We start from the raw sequence: 17124 nt of genomic DNA, 5'->3' as shown, positions 1-17124 counted from the left end.
GTAAAAGCAACTTATGTTGTGTCCACATCAATTTTTTTAATATATAGATTAGAATAGCCGTACAAAAAATAAACGGCTGCACTTTAAAAAAAACTATGAAAGATAAATAAAAACTTGAGTAAACCCCTCTGGAATGTGAAAATATATATTAGTTTTTACCTTAAGATATTTAATTAATTTTCTTGAATTTCCCCGTAAAAAAAATTGAACATCATAATTATATCAGGCTGTGTATTATTACGCTATAACAATTCAATAATAAGCAATTAAATAATAACAAGGAAAAAAGAGATATCTTTTTCCTTAAAGAAATCACTTAAAAAGACAATATAAAAAATCAATGGTTAAAATAAACTTTTATACTTTGGAAAAACTTACAACACCCAGTAATTTTATTTTGTATTTAAAATATAAATTATTAGTTTTATATATATATAATATGTACTAGCCAGGGAGCTTTACCCCCTGAACCCCCAGGGAACAGGTCGGCCAAGGCGAAGGAGCCGAACCCAAGGCCCCAGAGCTCGATTCGCTGGACCCCGCAATAATCGCAACCCTCATAGAAGTGTGAATAACACTAATAAATAACAATTAAATTATTCGTACTTTACAGAAACCTGAAAAATAAAGTAAATTACAAAAGACGGAATAGTAGTAACTATGGTAACTAAAATACCTTTGACGAGGAAAACTCCACAACTTAATGAAATGATTAATTTTTATTTTCTTTAATGAATATCTTTAATCCTATAACTTCATCCCGAAGGGGGCTACGGCCTCGATTTATGGCCCTTCCCTGGGATAACACGAATGAATCCTGCCAACTTGAAAGGAATCGGTCGGTTGGTGCTCGCGTGATGCTTTTGCAAACAGACAGACAAAATTTAGAAATTATAAATTTTAAGTCTGGTACAAAACGAACACATAATACTTTTTTAAATTTATTTTTTTTTAAATCTTGAAATCTAGAAGTAGAGTAATTTCATTCCTCTAATAATACAATGCCACATTACCCTAATTTTATGATTTTATTGTTAGTTAACGAAAAAGATTTTAAGATACAAAAATTGAAACTCATTTCAACGGTTTTTGTGGTATTGGAAAAAGATTTTTCTGCATTTTTTTTAACAGAAATATTCGCGTTTCTCAAGATGAAATGTTTTGCCATTATCTATTTATATATCATTCTTTCACAAATTTGAACAAGACTATTTCTTATAAAATTTTTAACAACGCAAAAATTTTAAACGAAGTATTTTTAAAAAAACTGTATAAACTATTGTATATTCTTTGTGATCACGTGAAATTTTTGTTTCTCAGTAATGCAATACATACATAAATCAGCACATGTTATCATAATAAACATATGCGGGTGTTTTTAGGAATAAAACCTTTTCTGTCCATAACATTCAAAACGTTTTCACTTTGAAATCGTACATCCACATACCAGAGAACGAAATTGTGGATAAAGTAGTATTTATATATATACACACGAAACACATCATTCTTTCATTACGGTTGTCCTGAAATTGGACCCAAAAAATCGAAAATTTTCAGAATTATTTTTTTTGATCGTGAAAAAATTTAATCCCTAAAGTGTATAAATCAGGATTGAACTAATTATAATTAATTCATCCTAATTCTTTAATTTCCAGTACAGCCAGAAACATAATTTGTGAGGATTTAAAAATATTCTTCAGCTGGCAGAATTTTACACCAGGGTGTAACAAAAACCAAGCGATTTGAAAAATTCGTAACTTTTAAATTTTAATTAATTTTTTCGTTTTCTTTTCATTTCTTATATTGGAAGTCAGGAAAATTAATGATGGAAAGATACACAGTTGCTCAGCGAATGAAAATTATAGAATTCTACTTAAAAAATTAAAAATCAATAATACAGACTCAACGATCTTATCGGCTCCATTTCAATGTAAGGAATTCACCCTCCGCTTACATGATTAGGCACTTGGTGAAACGCTTTTATACCGCAAGGTTTATTAGGGGACATGCCAAAATCCGGACGATCACGTACCATCCGAAGCGAAGAGAATATTGAAAACTTACGAAAGTGTTGAGGAGAATCAAGAAATATCAACTTGAAGGCGTTTCTTCAGTTAAAAATTACTCGGAGATGATTGCAGCGAATACTAGAAAAAGACTGTTCACATAAAAAAAATTCAACTCCTGCAAGAATTGAAGCCGAGAGACGCCCAAATTATGCCTTAACAGTTTTAAGAATTGGCAAAACTTCATCCATAATTTGATAATGAGTGATGAAGTCTACTTTCATCTGAATGACTTTGTAACAAACAAAATTACCGTATTGGGGGAACTGCAAATTCTAGGGTAACTCACCAGAGAGAATTGCATCAGCTTAAATGCACAGTCTGTAAGGTATTACATCTCATAGGATTATTGGGCTGTCCTCGTCAGAGGCAAGACAGAAGCTGATCTTCAAGAACGAGGGAACGCTGCTTTGGTAGCGATTAATTCACGGATGATAGACCACGGGCCTGAGCTCTCCCCGACGAAATATGAATACATCACGCTAACCGGTAGAAGGAGGATTGGATTGGACCTACAGGACACAGATTGGGTATGACACAGTTGCAGCCGAGGATAAAGTGAGGTATCTGGGAGTTACACTAACAAAGGGTGCAGATTCAGTGACCATATTAAGGATTTTTGTGAGACCGCGGAAAAGACTATTACGTCTTTCAACATGATTATGACCTTACACGCGGCACCGAGTCATTCGAAGAAAAATATAATTATGACTGTTGCATTATCTACCGTGCTTTACGCAGCACCGATTTGGAGCTCAGCGATTAATATACAGAGAAACGTTATCAGGCTACGGAGACTCCACAGGCGGCTTTTATTGGGGGTAACTTCTGCTTATCGTTCAGTGTCATACAACGCGGTGTGCGTATTGGCATCTACCCCGCCAATCGAATTAATGGTGGGAGAACGAGCGATCAGATAAGAAGGTTTGAGTAGATCAGAGGCGAAGAAAATTACTTGCAACAACTGGGTTAACAAGTGGAGAGCCAGTGTAACATCAGAATGGACTAGACCGCTGATCTCCAACCTGGATTTGTGGTGTGGGAGAACACACGGTGAAATGAATTTCTGCCGAACTCAAATGTTCACGGGCCATGGCGAATTTGAATCATTCTTGTACCGCATTGGGAGACGCGAGTCTCCCAATTGCATGTATTGCCATGCTGAAGACCCAGCTGAACACATCTTTTTTCGATTAGTGAATGGGTAGATCAGAGGGCTAGGACTGGTGTGACTGACTTGACGCCGGGCTCCTTGTGACATACATGATGGCTTCGTCAAAAAATTGGAGGCTGGTGGATTCGTTTGCGACGGAAGTGTTGAGTACCAAAGGCATGAAGGCTATGAGAAGGGGATATTAGTTTAGGGACGGGTGGATAGCCCGTCGCGAAGGCCGTATGCTTAGGTGTACCGGTTCGAATGAACGGGTGGGAACTCCATGGAAGAATAGGTGGGGATAAAATAAAGACCTAGTCCCGGCCACCGGGTGGGGTTCTGGGGGCGACGTAATCGGGCCTGGTTCCCTCCCCGGTGGATAGAGGCAGGCATACGAAAAGACAGAGTCTCAGTGTCTAGGGGGGACCTGAGAACGACATAGTCGAGCACAGTACTCATCCCTGAGGATTAGAGGCAGGCATGTAAAAGATCCAACCGAGGGGCCGACCTGTCACGATGGAGCTATTGCCGGTAGGTAGGGAGACTCCTTAGAGTTCAAAGGACACTCCCCTGGGCTGAGCTTTACTTCATTGTATGTTGTATGTCCGGCCCAGAGGAGTAGGAAAAAAGGATTATTGGGCCATATTTTTTTAAAGACGTTGACGCGAATGATGTAACCGTAACTGCTGAGCGATTCCGGGCACATGAATGACTCAGACGTTTTTTAAATGTTATAATTTTATCTAGTAATAATTTAGTAATACATTCAAAACACCTGTCCGTTCATAGTCATGCAAATAGTAATGACATTTATTATCTAAGCACAATATTCTACTTTAACTAATCTATTAAAAAATTCTAAATTGTTTCAACAAAAAAAGATTATCCATCTGGACCATCAAACGAAATGTAAAAACTGTTATTTCTTGTTACAAGGAGAATTTTCTTGAAATCTATTAACCGTTAATAAAATTTAACCTGTTTTCAACTAAATCGAGTGTGTATATATTATATATATTGCAAAACAAAATATGAAAGGAAAAATGCAGTTGATTAGTTTTTGATCATATAACCCTTCAGCATTTTCAATTAATAAGTTTACATATATATATATATATATATATATATATATCTTTTTTCGTTAAAATCAACTCTTTTTTAAGAATTATACTCCTCTGTATCATATACAAATAATGATATTTTATTAGATCAACCAAAGTACAGAATAAATAAAGTAGGATGACTTACCTTATTCCACTATATATGCAGGAGCACTTTCGCGATTTACTCGCATCATCAGCTGCATTACATATTCATATATTCATCTCAAATTACATTAAAAACTTCATAAAACACAACTTATCATGCATTTATTTATTTTATTTAAAATTTAAAACCATTAATCTTTTTATTTTAATAATTTAAACTTTTATTAGAGCAAATGCGAGTAAATCGCGAAAGCGCTCCAGCATACGTAGTGGAATAAGATAAGTCAACCTACTTTATTTATTCTGTGCTTTGGTTGATCTAATAAAATATATATATATATATATATATATATATATATATATACAATGGTGCTCGCATACTTCACCACTCTAGCCTCACACGCGATCCCCATGCGAAGCGTAATATTGTAAAACAGAATTTTTTATAATTTAATTAATATTATTTTATTTAAAGTAAATTTAGTTCTATTATTTTTGTGGTATTATTAATTCGATTGATTCATATCATTCAGTTCAAACCCAGCTTACACAGTGATAGAGACTCGCAGTTAAATTCATTTCATCAAAGTTTATGCTTCGACCGGTAAATCTCCACTACTACATACATATATATATAATAAATAAATAAAAATATATATATTTATTTTTTTTCTTCCCCCGACATGAAATATATCTGAAAACCTTCTCAGTTATGCCAAGAAAGTATGGGTAAAATTTTTGTTGCGTTTGATAGAGTAGTTTTTTTGTTTATCACGAACAAACAAACCCCCTTCCTCTTTATATAATAGTATATATACAGTGAAATTCCTATAACTCGAATATTCAGGGGAATAAAGACAAAATTCGACTTACGGAAAATTCGAGTTAGAGAAATATACAGGTTACGAAATTACTACCCGCAGTAAATTCACTAGCATAAAATGTACAGCAAGCACTATTTAAGAAAATATTGCATTTTTTTCATATAGCCTTATTATACAACAGAAATATTATTACATGACATGATTCAGCATTATAAATACAGTATGCAGTACGTACTACTAGTGAGTACGTATATATATAGTATGTATGTAATTAGTAAATCTTACCTGAAGAGACACCTATTACCGCGGAAGACACTAAAAAAAAAGTAGGTTAATAAATAACACGAAAATACTGTACATTAATCACATTTTTCTCTCTAATAATTTACTGCACAAAAATCGTAAATGAATGAAAAGTATAAAAGGCTATACTTATTATGTATAGTAAAAAATATCATTGTATTGTATATAAAAAAATGGTTGTTTGAAATTCAAGGATTGTGTTTTTAAAAGTTTTTCAAATAAAATTAAAAAAATATTAAAATTATAAAAAATAAAATAGAAAGTGATGAATAATTGGCTCTTTCGTAAAAAAAAACTGAAGTTAATTAAAATCGACTAAAAAATTGTTGATAGTTGTCTGACGTTTCTTCTGATGCAGTGTTGTCAAACATTTTTCTATAACTGCCACCAGGGGAAAACCGATTCTGGTACATCATCTTTTGAGTCAACGAATCGTAGAACAGACTTATCATAACTTCCATTAAATATGGGCGGTACGCAGGGTAGTTCATCATTGTCGTTATCCGAATCAGTCTCTATGGTGTCATTCTTATTTGCCTTTGCGTTAATCGTATTGATTACAATACCTTCGTCACTAGGGTATTCGGCAACTACCAAATCTTCGTCTAATAATCCCGAAAAGTTACGTCACTGGGTACTTGCAAAACATCGATAACTGACTGCCATTCGTTATCATCACCATTATTGTTGCTAGAACAAAGGTTTTCACTGCTAGTTTGTTCACATTCCGACAAAAATAACGGGTTGTTGTGTATTTTTAAATCAAGCTTTTTTAAAGTAGTTAAAGATTGTTGGCTCAGTCACATCACTCCAAGATTTTTTAACTTCCCATAGACAATGAAGATTAATTTTTGGTTTTTGTTTCTTTTCAACCATCTATAACGTTTTCATTAAAGTCCTTTACCTGTACATTTGCTTAAAATTTGATATAATGCCCTGATCCATTGGATGGAGTTTAGAGGTAACATTTGGTGAAAAGAAAACGATAAACTTATCGTTTATCGATAACAATCCCTGAGGAAACGATTTTGGATGTACCGGGCAGTTGTCAATAAATAGAGAAATCTTTCTATTTTTCGAATGATAATTTGAGTAACCATTTTTCGAAGATTTCACTAGTAACCCACGCGTTTCTATTGGCTGAATAGGCAAAGATTTAACGTTAGCGAAACATGATTTTTTCGATTTCCCAATTAACAGAGGTTTCATCTTTTCTGTCCCCCGCATGTTTGCACCTAAAAGAACTGTGACGCGGTATTTACTTCGTTTCCCACCACAGCATTTATCACCTTTAAAGTTACAGTTTTGTCAGGTAAAAATTTGTAAAACAGTCCAGTTTCGTTGGCGTTAAAAATGTCCGATTCGTTGTATGCGCTCATAATTTCTTTTAGCGTACTGTTTATCCACGTATTACAAACTTCTTCATTTTTCACCACAAACAATTTTAAAAATTATCCCATCCCTATCTCTAAACTTATTAAGCCAACCCAAAAGGTTAACTTCTAAACTTGTTATGCAAACCCAAAACACTAGCTTTGAAATGCGTACACTTGAACTGTCTCGCAAAGTACTCGGCTTTTTCACGTAAAATTGGTCCACTGATAGGTAAATTTCGATAGCGACTGTTTTTAAACAACTCTAAAACGCTTTTTTCAACATCGGGATACTTGACAGACCTTACCCTTTTGATAGCGCGTGAATTACGAAGGCTACAATCCTTCAGAAAATTTTCACGGTTTTTGTAAATCGTTGTAAGTGTTGGGTGGTGTACCGAATTCTGATGCGATCACGTTTTTCTTCTATTTTCCCCCGTCTACTTCCATCATGAGCCTTATTTTAATCTCTAATAACAGTGTTTTTAAATTTCTGTTCGACATTTAAAAAAAAGAACAAAAAGAGTGTAAAAACAACTAACCAAACTGAATAAAAACTGAACCTAATTGTACAAAAACTAAACACATAAAAATGTGTTGTAAAGAAAGAATAAAAGTGGTAAACAACACCACACTTGTTTACAGTGGCACACACAAACCCAAACAGACATACGAAACTATGGACACAAGCTAAGACGGTTATAAAGACACACTGACCGACCCTTCTTACCGACAAACGAATTCTGGTGAATACTGAGCCTGATGTATAAGATTTCGCTTCCCTCTTTACTGTATGATTCATCCTTTTTTGTTATCGCATGGTAAAAGAAGTGAATCATGCTGGTTTCATATTTTTGAAAATAAGATCGGTATTATAGGCCTAATGCTAAACTTGGGTTTTTATTACTTTAGTTTTTGTAATAAATTAATCAAATGTTTACTTCGACAGGATTTTTGATACAGTTAAAGGAATTATATTTCCGTATAATATAATATAATGCAGCCGAGAATCAAAATAAATTTCGAGTTTTAGAAATTTTCGAGTTATACGTATTCGAATAACAGGAATTTGACTGTATGTATGTATATATATAAAACAATGAGACTTTATAGCCCCTATAAAACTATTAACAAAAATTTTAAGATTACTACAACAAAAAAATGGACCAGATAAAAAAAAAAACATTGAATCGTATCCTGAGCTTTGATCACCATGCACCACAAATTTTCTTTGTTCTTTCAATAAGTTTTAATTAATCACCCTCCATTTCCCTCGTCATATGCATCTTACTTCATTTCGTTATATACCTTTTAACTTTCTTAATGTCTGTAACCATTTCCAATTCTTCTTCACTCTTTTTTTTTATAATATCCTACATTTTACTTTCAGTGATCTTTCACTGAAGACAATTTCTATATAGGATGTCACATAAATTGAACAGAATAAAATAATAGTAATACTGTTCAGTGCACTTTAGAAGACGCCTAAATAGACAGTAAATAATTAAATTTTATTAATTTTATAAGTGTTTTTATTAATTTGTATACTAATAATAAAATATGAATATTAACAACAAAAATATATTTTGGACCCCCACCACATAATGGAAAACTTTCTTAAATAAATGTATAAAGAGCAAAATTGAGATGGCCAGATCAGTCTTCTTCCGACTTAAGAATGTGTTTGTGTCACCAGATCTTTCATTGCGCATACAAGAATGCTCAGATGGTACAATCTGGTTGTTCTGTTGTAACGAGTGAAATCCCGGACGCTCACTGAGGTATCTATTATAAAGCTTGAAGCCATCAAGATGTGATCTTACAGGCGTCTTCTAAAGTGCACTGAACAGACAGAATAACAAATGAAACGATTCTAAGCCGGATGAAAAAGGAACCAGAACTGTGCAAACACTCAAAATTCAGTAATTATCCTATTCTGGCCACATCATGTTTTTTGAATAATAGATTGGAATGTCGAGTACATCTATTTTATAGCTGAATAAAATTTGCTAAAATTCAACATCAACTGAAGGGATAAGGGACAAGAATATATGTATAATAATAAAATAATAATTATCAATAATAGACTTGATAAGCATAAACTAAAAAAATTTTAAGTCTGCTTTCACAAACAATGCTTAATCCACTACAGACTGGAAGCTACTTGTGTTTACAGTGTAATATTTACTGCAACTCAGATCACTCAATATTTATAATTAGGTTGCACAAAATTATTTTCACTTTCTGAAAATTACTAATTTCAAACACCCCTCTCTAAATTAATTAATAAACAAAACCATACCACCCAATTTATGACTAATAAATAAAGACATCAGTATATCTTTACAAATTTCTAAGCAATATAATTTTTTTAATTATCTTAATAGGAGCCATACTAGCCACAATCCATTACAATTAGGAATTAATTTTATTACAAAAATTAAAATTTTGAATATGTAATTTCAAAAATATACGATTAAATTATCTAAACTGAAAGATGTTTGGAGAAGCAAAACTCCCATCCAATAATATATAAACTACAGTGAAATAAAATACGATCAATATTTCACATGTTCATCAATTTAATACAAAAAAAAAAACACGAAACTGATTTTAACCTTTGAAGAATTATTTAATAGATTCATAACCGGATAGAAGTTTAGAGATAAGTTGTATTAACTAAAACAGAAAGTTTGAGATTTTTTTTTGTCATGTATTAAAAAAGTACAGATGAGATATTTTTACAAGTGAAATAAAACTAAAAGCCATATATTAGAAAATTACCCTGAAATATGAGAAATGTCCATATAATGCCAAAGAAGATTTCTATGTATTCTGAATCAAAGTTATAAACCAATTATCATATAAAAATTAATTATGCATGTTTACATTTATATTAAATTTTAACCATATTTTATCTTCTTATCACAATAAAAAGAGAACAAGTAATTAAATACTACACACATTTTATGGTACCATGTAAAAATATGTAAATAACTTCCCAACAAATCAATAAAGTAAAAAATAAAATAAAAATTCATACTTTTATATACTCAACAAATAATAAAACTTAATGATAGCCTAACATAAAAGTAAACAATAATTATTATAAATTTCTGCACATTCCATTGTTTAACCAAAGAAAACTATTTTCATTAGGAATTTCATTAACAACAAAAAGGTATTCCAATAAGAATTTTATGGAATGATCATAAATATACATGAAATAAACAAACAAAATTACTTGAAAGTGATGCTACATCAAATATGCAACAGTTTGTACATTTATTTGTCGCATTTAACTGTTCAGTAGAATGGTCCACTACTCACAGATATTTATAGTAAATATCCAGGAATTAAAGGGCACAGAACATGGTATTTTATTTAATGTAATTGTCAAGTTTACAGAAAATTACCTGGATATATTTAAAAAGTTAACAATATTAAAGTCTGTTTGACAGGTAAAATAGGATATAAAGCTTTTGTGATAGAAGGTGCTACATACATTTACTTCCAAAAAGATGACAGTTTATACACACGCCTACTTCTTAGCTAATGATCAAGTATACACTAAAATCAAATTTTTTGCAGAAATCAAATACTGGACATTTGATTCATTCGCCGACAATACTACAAACTGAGGGACTAAAATGATGAATTCCAGTAAATATTTCAAACTGAAATCATGCAGATAACCTTTCACCTGCTATTTATTTATAATAATATAAATACATATTATACAAATCAAATTTTAGAATGACAATTACAGAAAGTGACAAGAAAGAAGTGTGACTTTAGGAGAATAAAATTTGTATATAAAAACTGAATAAAATTTGAGTATGAATGATGAGAATCTACTGCACATATTTAAAGGAGGATATGAAGAGCATGCTAGGATCAGTGTAAAACACCAATCCAAATCCATGCAGAGATAAAAAAAAACCAATGAAGTAGTGATGACACTATACGTTTCATTAAATCTCAAGAGACTATGTTCAGGTATGTGTAAAGAATGATTGAATGAAGGATGCCAAAGATAATTATGAAAAGCACTGTTGAAGGGGGAAAGGAAGACTCTAGACATTAATGTTGTATTGCAATGTATTTGATGATTTTGCAACTTCAAAACTCATGATAAAGAGCAAAGGGTTAAGAAGAGTAAAGCCAAGGTCCATCCAGGATTAAAAATCTGAAGAGAAGATGAAGAAAAAGAAGATATTCTTGAAATATTTATTCCAAAATAGAAGTCTTATTTCTAAAATTATTTCCAAACAAAAATACAAGTTGATAATGATTACTTTTCCGTCCTTGAGGGCATTAAAAGAAAAAAATAACACATCAAAAAATTTTAGAAAACTAAGTGTTTTTTTTCATTTCATACAGATATGAACAATGAGATCTGTCAATCTGCTCGATTACAATCTCTTTCACCGCATTAGTCAATGTTTAAAGGCTTCTAATCGTTAGATGGAAGTAGATTTGTCTAAATTATGTCTAGATTTGACTAAATTATAATACCTTTTTTATTGAAAAACTAAAAAAGGTATTTTTATTAAAAAAAAAAGAAGAAAACCGTATAATTTCTGATGATATTGATCCTCTATTCCCAAAGTGGATGTAGATGCTTAAGAAACTGAATTTTTTCCAAACTGGTATGAAACCATACCTGAATGATATTGACAAATCTGATGGCTAATTTATGAAGATTCAATTTTTTAATCTTTTAAGATTAATATTTAACCTGATTACTGACATAAATCATAAATGACACCAGGAATGACATAAAATATTTGGTGCTAGCTTTTCCGTTTGGAAGGTTCATAGTTCAAGGCCTAGCTGAAACAAGTTGTTTACTAATGCTATAATTCCTTAATAATATCCCCAGCTACCAATCTGCTGTTGAGTTCTAATTATAAATGCATCCTGCCCTGATGATTACAACAAATTACATGAACAAGGAATCCAGCTTCCTATAAATTCCATACAAAAAAAACTACAATATATATTAGGAGAATTACAGAATATCATATGAATAAATCATTAACCTTTTTTTTTAAGCAAAAAGGCCAACTTAGGACTATATCAATTCACTCATCTGTTCATTTTCTTCCTGTCCTTTTTACTGCCACAAGAATTTTTATATTGTACATTTTTCTTCTGAAGTTATCTCCATCACAACAGTCCTCTCCTTTCAAACCTGCCCTTTGGAAATCCTCCTTCATTTGTTTTAAGTAGTTTGATTTTCTTTTCATGTTCCACAGCTTGCCAAATATTTATGTTATCTGTTTGGGTTCATCCTGATTAAATGCCCTAATAAATTTAACCTTCCTTTCCTTATCACTGTTTCTGGTGTTCTTGATTTTTGGCAGATCTTCTTGTTAGATTTTTAACTGTATTCTTCCTCTGTTACCTTTGGCCATGAATTTTCCTTCCTAAGTTCTTTCAATCTAGAACAATTTTTCTAGGTGTAATGTTTCAGTGACATAAGATTATTGTCTTACTACAGTTGTATAATGACTTAATATCAGAATCTTGGAGAGATTTTTTTACTGTAGATGGTGGAAATAATCTTCTCTAGTTCTGATATTCTATTTTCAATTGACGCTTTATCTATTCCTGTTCAGCTCAACTTATAATCTCTACTAGGTATTTAAAATGGTTGGTGAAATTTATGTTTCCATATTTAATCCCTATTGTTTTTTGAGTGAAAGATTTGATGTCCATCATAATTTCAGTCTTGGTAAAGGATATCTGTAGGCCTTCTTTTTTGGGCTATTCCTGTTAACTCTTTTATTTGTGCTACTGTGCCTTCCTTTGATTCAGCTAAAATAGCCAGGTCATCACAAAAGGCTAACATATATATATATATATATAATAATTATTATAAAATGACAATTATTGAGACGTATTACATTATATAATATATAAATGTGTAATAATATATATAATATGTTTTTACTTATTTATTTATAACATGAGATTTTTTTTCCTTTATTTTAATAATAATTCTCTAAATTATATCTATAAGGGAATACCAATGAAAATGTGAAGAAGTAACTTAAAATTTTTAGAAGTTAATGCATAACACTTTTAGGGAATTTAATAATAAAGCATTTTTGGGTACTTACATATTAACGCCACCGCAGCTACAGCTTTATTTAAAAACAAAGTAGTCAATCGGATTTCGGTGGAAAATGGGCCGATATAGAGTTTAACATAGATTAAAAACAGTCTCTTTATTTACTTTATAAATATAATTTAACCAAACTTAACCTATGCTCGCTTCGCTATAAATAATTGCAATAATTACTGAATTTATTAAATAAATACTTAAAAAATTACGGTGTTAATTAGTCGAGGTTAGCGAGCGAAGGTTAAGTTTGGTTAAATTATATTTATAAAGTAAATAAATATAAATAACCATTTCTTAAAATTAATAAAGAGACTCAATAAAATAGATACTCAATTTTAAATAAAGCTGTAGCTGCGGTGGTGTTAATACATAATTGCCCATTTTTGACAAGTGTTTTGCAAGTAAAAACTGTCTTGTCCCAAATTTCATTATTTTTACATATAAAATAATACCATATATATATATTATGAAACAGCAAAATATTGTATTCAATAGTTTGGTTTTCAAATCATTATGGAGTACCTAGTTCCGCAAGCATAACTGCAAACAAATCATTTATCTGTTTCATAAAAGTTATAATAAGTTCATTTGTTTATATAAAATAACCAGTTAAACACATTACTTTCTTTGTGGTACAATCACAAAGAAGGTAATACTTTGCTTAGTACTTTTATTATAGGTAAAAGTAGATATTTAATGTAAAATAAATTGTTTAAATATTAAAGAAACTCTTAGCAATTCAATACTCTTAATAACAAAAGTAACTCAAGGCAAAATATTAAAGTAAATTTAACTAACGTTATCTTATTTAATGCAGGTCTGCTTTCAGTGGATAAGTTTTAAACAAAAAATTTACAAAAAAATTATAGAGCACTTCAGTAAATAAAGTGTGCTATTAAATTAATAATTTGGTATCTGCTCTTAGCCACATTAATAGAACACACACACACTTATCAGAATAGTACACTTTATTTATAATGACAAAAAAATATTCTGATGTGTACTTTTAATAAATATATTCACTTAGCTGATGGAGGTACACTCAAAAGTGTTCCTGTACTAAATGAGGCATGTATAATTAAACTTTTTTATGCTTTTATATTAGTTATTTGTGTTAATAATTTCATTAATATAGCAATATTACTAAAAAAAAAGTAGTTTTATTATGTTCTAATTTTCTTAACTAATTTTCAATCTAAATTAATAAGTATATCTGTTGTAAAAATTTTGGGACTTGTTTTTTCTGTACAAAGTTTAAAAACTTTCCAAACTTCCGAATTTTCTGCTGATTATATTTAATTTGTTCCAGAACCACAATGATTTGAAATTTAATAATACTTGTTCTGTTTTTTTTTATTTCAAAGCTTTTTGCAATATTTATCAACAGCCTATGAAACAATTTGACATTATTTATGACATAATTTAGTCATTAAAATAAAAACATTTTAAGAATACAAAAATATTTTTTAGTTAACTAATTATATAAACTGCACATTTTACAATTTTTATTTTACTGAAAATAACAGAATTTTAAGCCTGCTTTATTGCATTAGTTTTTAAAATCTATAATATAACATATTACAGCTGAATATGTTAATAATTTATTTTAATAAGTAAAAAATTTAATAACAACATCTACTGTTTTTGCAAGGATGCCGTAATTGTAAAAGTTGTTAATTTTACAGTAAATATGTTTGTAACCATAACATAATGATTAATTAAGTTAATGATATAATGATTTAACTATCTTAAACTTATTTCATAACTACATTTAATTTATGATCAGGATAAACTGTTTATTGATAATGATTTATTGTAAGATATAAATAGGTCTTCATGACATAATAAATATATTTTAAGTATATTACTGAACATTTCTTGTAATATCATTACCTGCTTACAGACTACTGACAGGAATGCACCAGAGTTAACAATAAAAAACAAAGAGAAATGCTTACTGGAAAACAGAACTGCTGTTACTGCATTTCATAATATAATCCTGAGTAGTACCTCTAGTGCGTCAAAAGCTTTGTGTATGTATGCATGTATGCATATATATATATATATAAGGTTCTATGTTATTCACCAGTCTAATACAGACAAATTTTATAGAGTTAATTATAACCCTAATATATACATTATTTTTTTTTACTAAAAACCTATAAGGACTGTACGTAAGAGTGACAAAATGTAATGTGGATAATTCTCATTCGCTGATGATGCTGATACATTGATGCGGCAAAATGTGTAGGAAATTACTATGAAAAATGTATAAGACTATAATGTGTTTTTAGCAAAAAAAATATATACACCATATGATAAAAACAGACAAAATAAAGCAAAATTCTGATCAAAAAGTTAATATACATACATTTAAAAAAATTTGAGTACTATTAATATTTTAAAAAAACATAATTAATATTTCTGAAAGATTCTAAAATTATTTTTTTTTTAATACAAAGAGCTTCTAACAAAATTACATATTTTGCCTGAAGATAATTTTTTTATTAAATCACTGATTTCTTCAAAACAGTCCAATCTTAATAAACAAAAAACAAAAAGAGAATTCAGAGTATCTTCTAAAATGGGAAGTATGATCAACCTTTCCTTTTGTAGAACATATTTAAAAACTGAGAATTTCTTTTAAATTTAATATCATACAAACAGACAGTACGAGTAAAGAGGTACTTTCAACCAACAGGTAAAGTGGTCAGCATACTTGCTAGTAAATCAAGCTAACATGCAGATCTTGCATTTAATTTCTGGCTTTTTATAATCCTACAGCCCTAAAAAAATTGCTATATCTAAAAAAAAACAACTGATTTTTATTTCACAATAGAAAACCTAATAAATTAATACCATTAATTCAAGTACTGAATTATTTCCATGATATTATCAAAGATAATCAAAATTATAAATGAATATAATTTGCAAAAAGGTGACTAAAACAAATTGACCAAAATACTAGATACAAAATCACCTGAAATTACTTTACAAAAAAAAAAGTTCATTATAAATATTCAAACACGTCAACATATTCAAACAGAAAAAATACATTTACAAGAGATGTACTGAACAGATACACAACAATTAAAAAAAACTAACTGGTTTTACAGATTTTATACAGTATTAAATGGAAAATAAGTTAATATTATTTTACATAAGAGATACTGTAGCAGGAGAGCAGTATAACCACTATATAATTATTAATAGACAAAATAAATTGATGAAAATCAGGCAGAAAACCCCCAAAATTCCATGAATTCCTAACTAGATAAGGCCTACAATACTTTTTTATGTAAGCTGCATGGCCTACACTCAATATAAAACTTTCTGAAATTTTTGTTTAATTTTATGAAAATACAATAAAAAATGTAATACTCCCGTCGAACATGTAGCAGAGTTCAATTCTACTCTGTAATAACGAAATGTTTTCTCTCCCATTGTCATCGGAATCCTCTCAAATTTTGTAATTAAAAAAATTCTGCGTCAACATCAAAATAATGCTACGGTAGTGGTTTCAAAAAAAATTACAGAAATCTAAACAAAAATTCCACCTAACGAAAGCATTTAACCAAACATAAACTCATAACCTTAAAATAAAGCACTCTACACAGAATTAAAAGATAAATATAATATTCTACAAAAATATTGTAGAAAAATGAAAATTACTTATAATTAATAAAAATAAAGAAATTTCAAAAACTTACCCTAATATCAGTCTTATACTGTTTATTATCTCTTAGGCTAAGTCAATCATTCAATCATAATGACAACTAATTCGAAAAAAAATATGTACACGACCATCGCAAAATACATAAGGTTTAACATTAAACACTATAGATGGTTAAGAAAAAGATACCGGTATTAAACATATCTTATTTACACGAATCAAACCCCACTCGTAAATAACATCTTAACATCGCGACAACAACCAAAACAATAACAAGAAATTCAGCCTTCATAACTTGTTCTTCTTCTGCTTTTTCATGTTATCTTGCATTCACACTAAAAAAAAAATCAGTTTGTTAATCAATGTTTAATGTTTTCAATATCCTATTTTT

General features: G+C 30.1%; 1 protein-coding gene across 1 annotated transcript in view; it reads right to left on the bottom strand.

Annotated features, from left to right (window-relative positions):
- LOC142322705 (uncharacterized) overlaps window positions 1–17011 on the bottom strand; it is a 90676-nt gene extending 73665 nt beyond the window's left edge. Inside the window, exon 1 of the mRNA XM_075361782.1 lies at window positions 16771–17011. The gene's annotated coding sequence lies outside the window, so the exon portion shown is untranslated. The remainder of the gene's footprint in view (window positions 1–16770) is intronic.
- Between the last annotated feature and the right edge of the window lie 113 nt (window positions 17012–17124).

Source organism: Lycorma delicatula, chromosome 4 (genome assembly GCF_047948215.1).
Source record: "Lycorma delicatula isolate Av1 chromosome 4, ASM4794821v1, whole genome shotgun sequence".
Classification (NCBI taxonomy): domain Eukaryota; kingdom Metazoa; phylum Arthropoda; class Insecta; order Hemiptera; family Fulgoridae; genus Lycorma; species Lycorma delicatula.
This window is presented reverse-complemented; position numbering and strand designations above follow the sequence as displayed.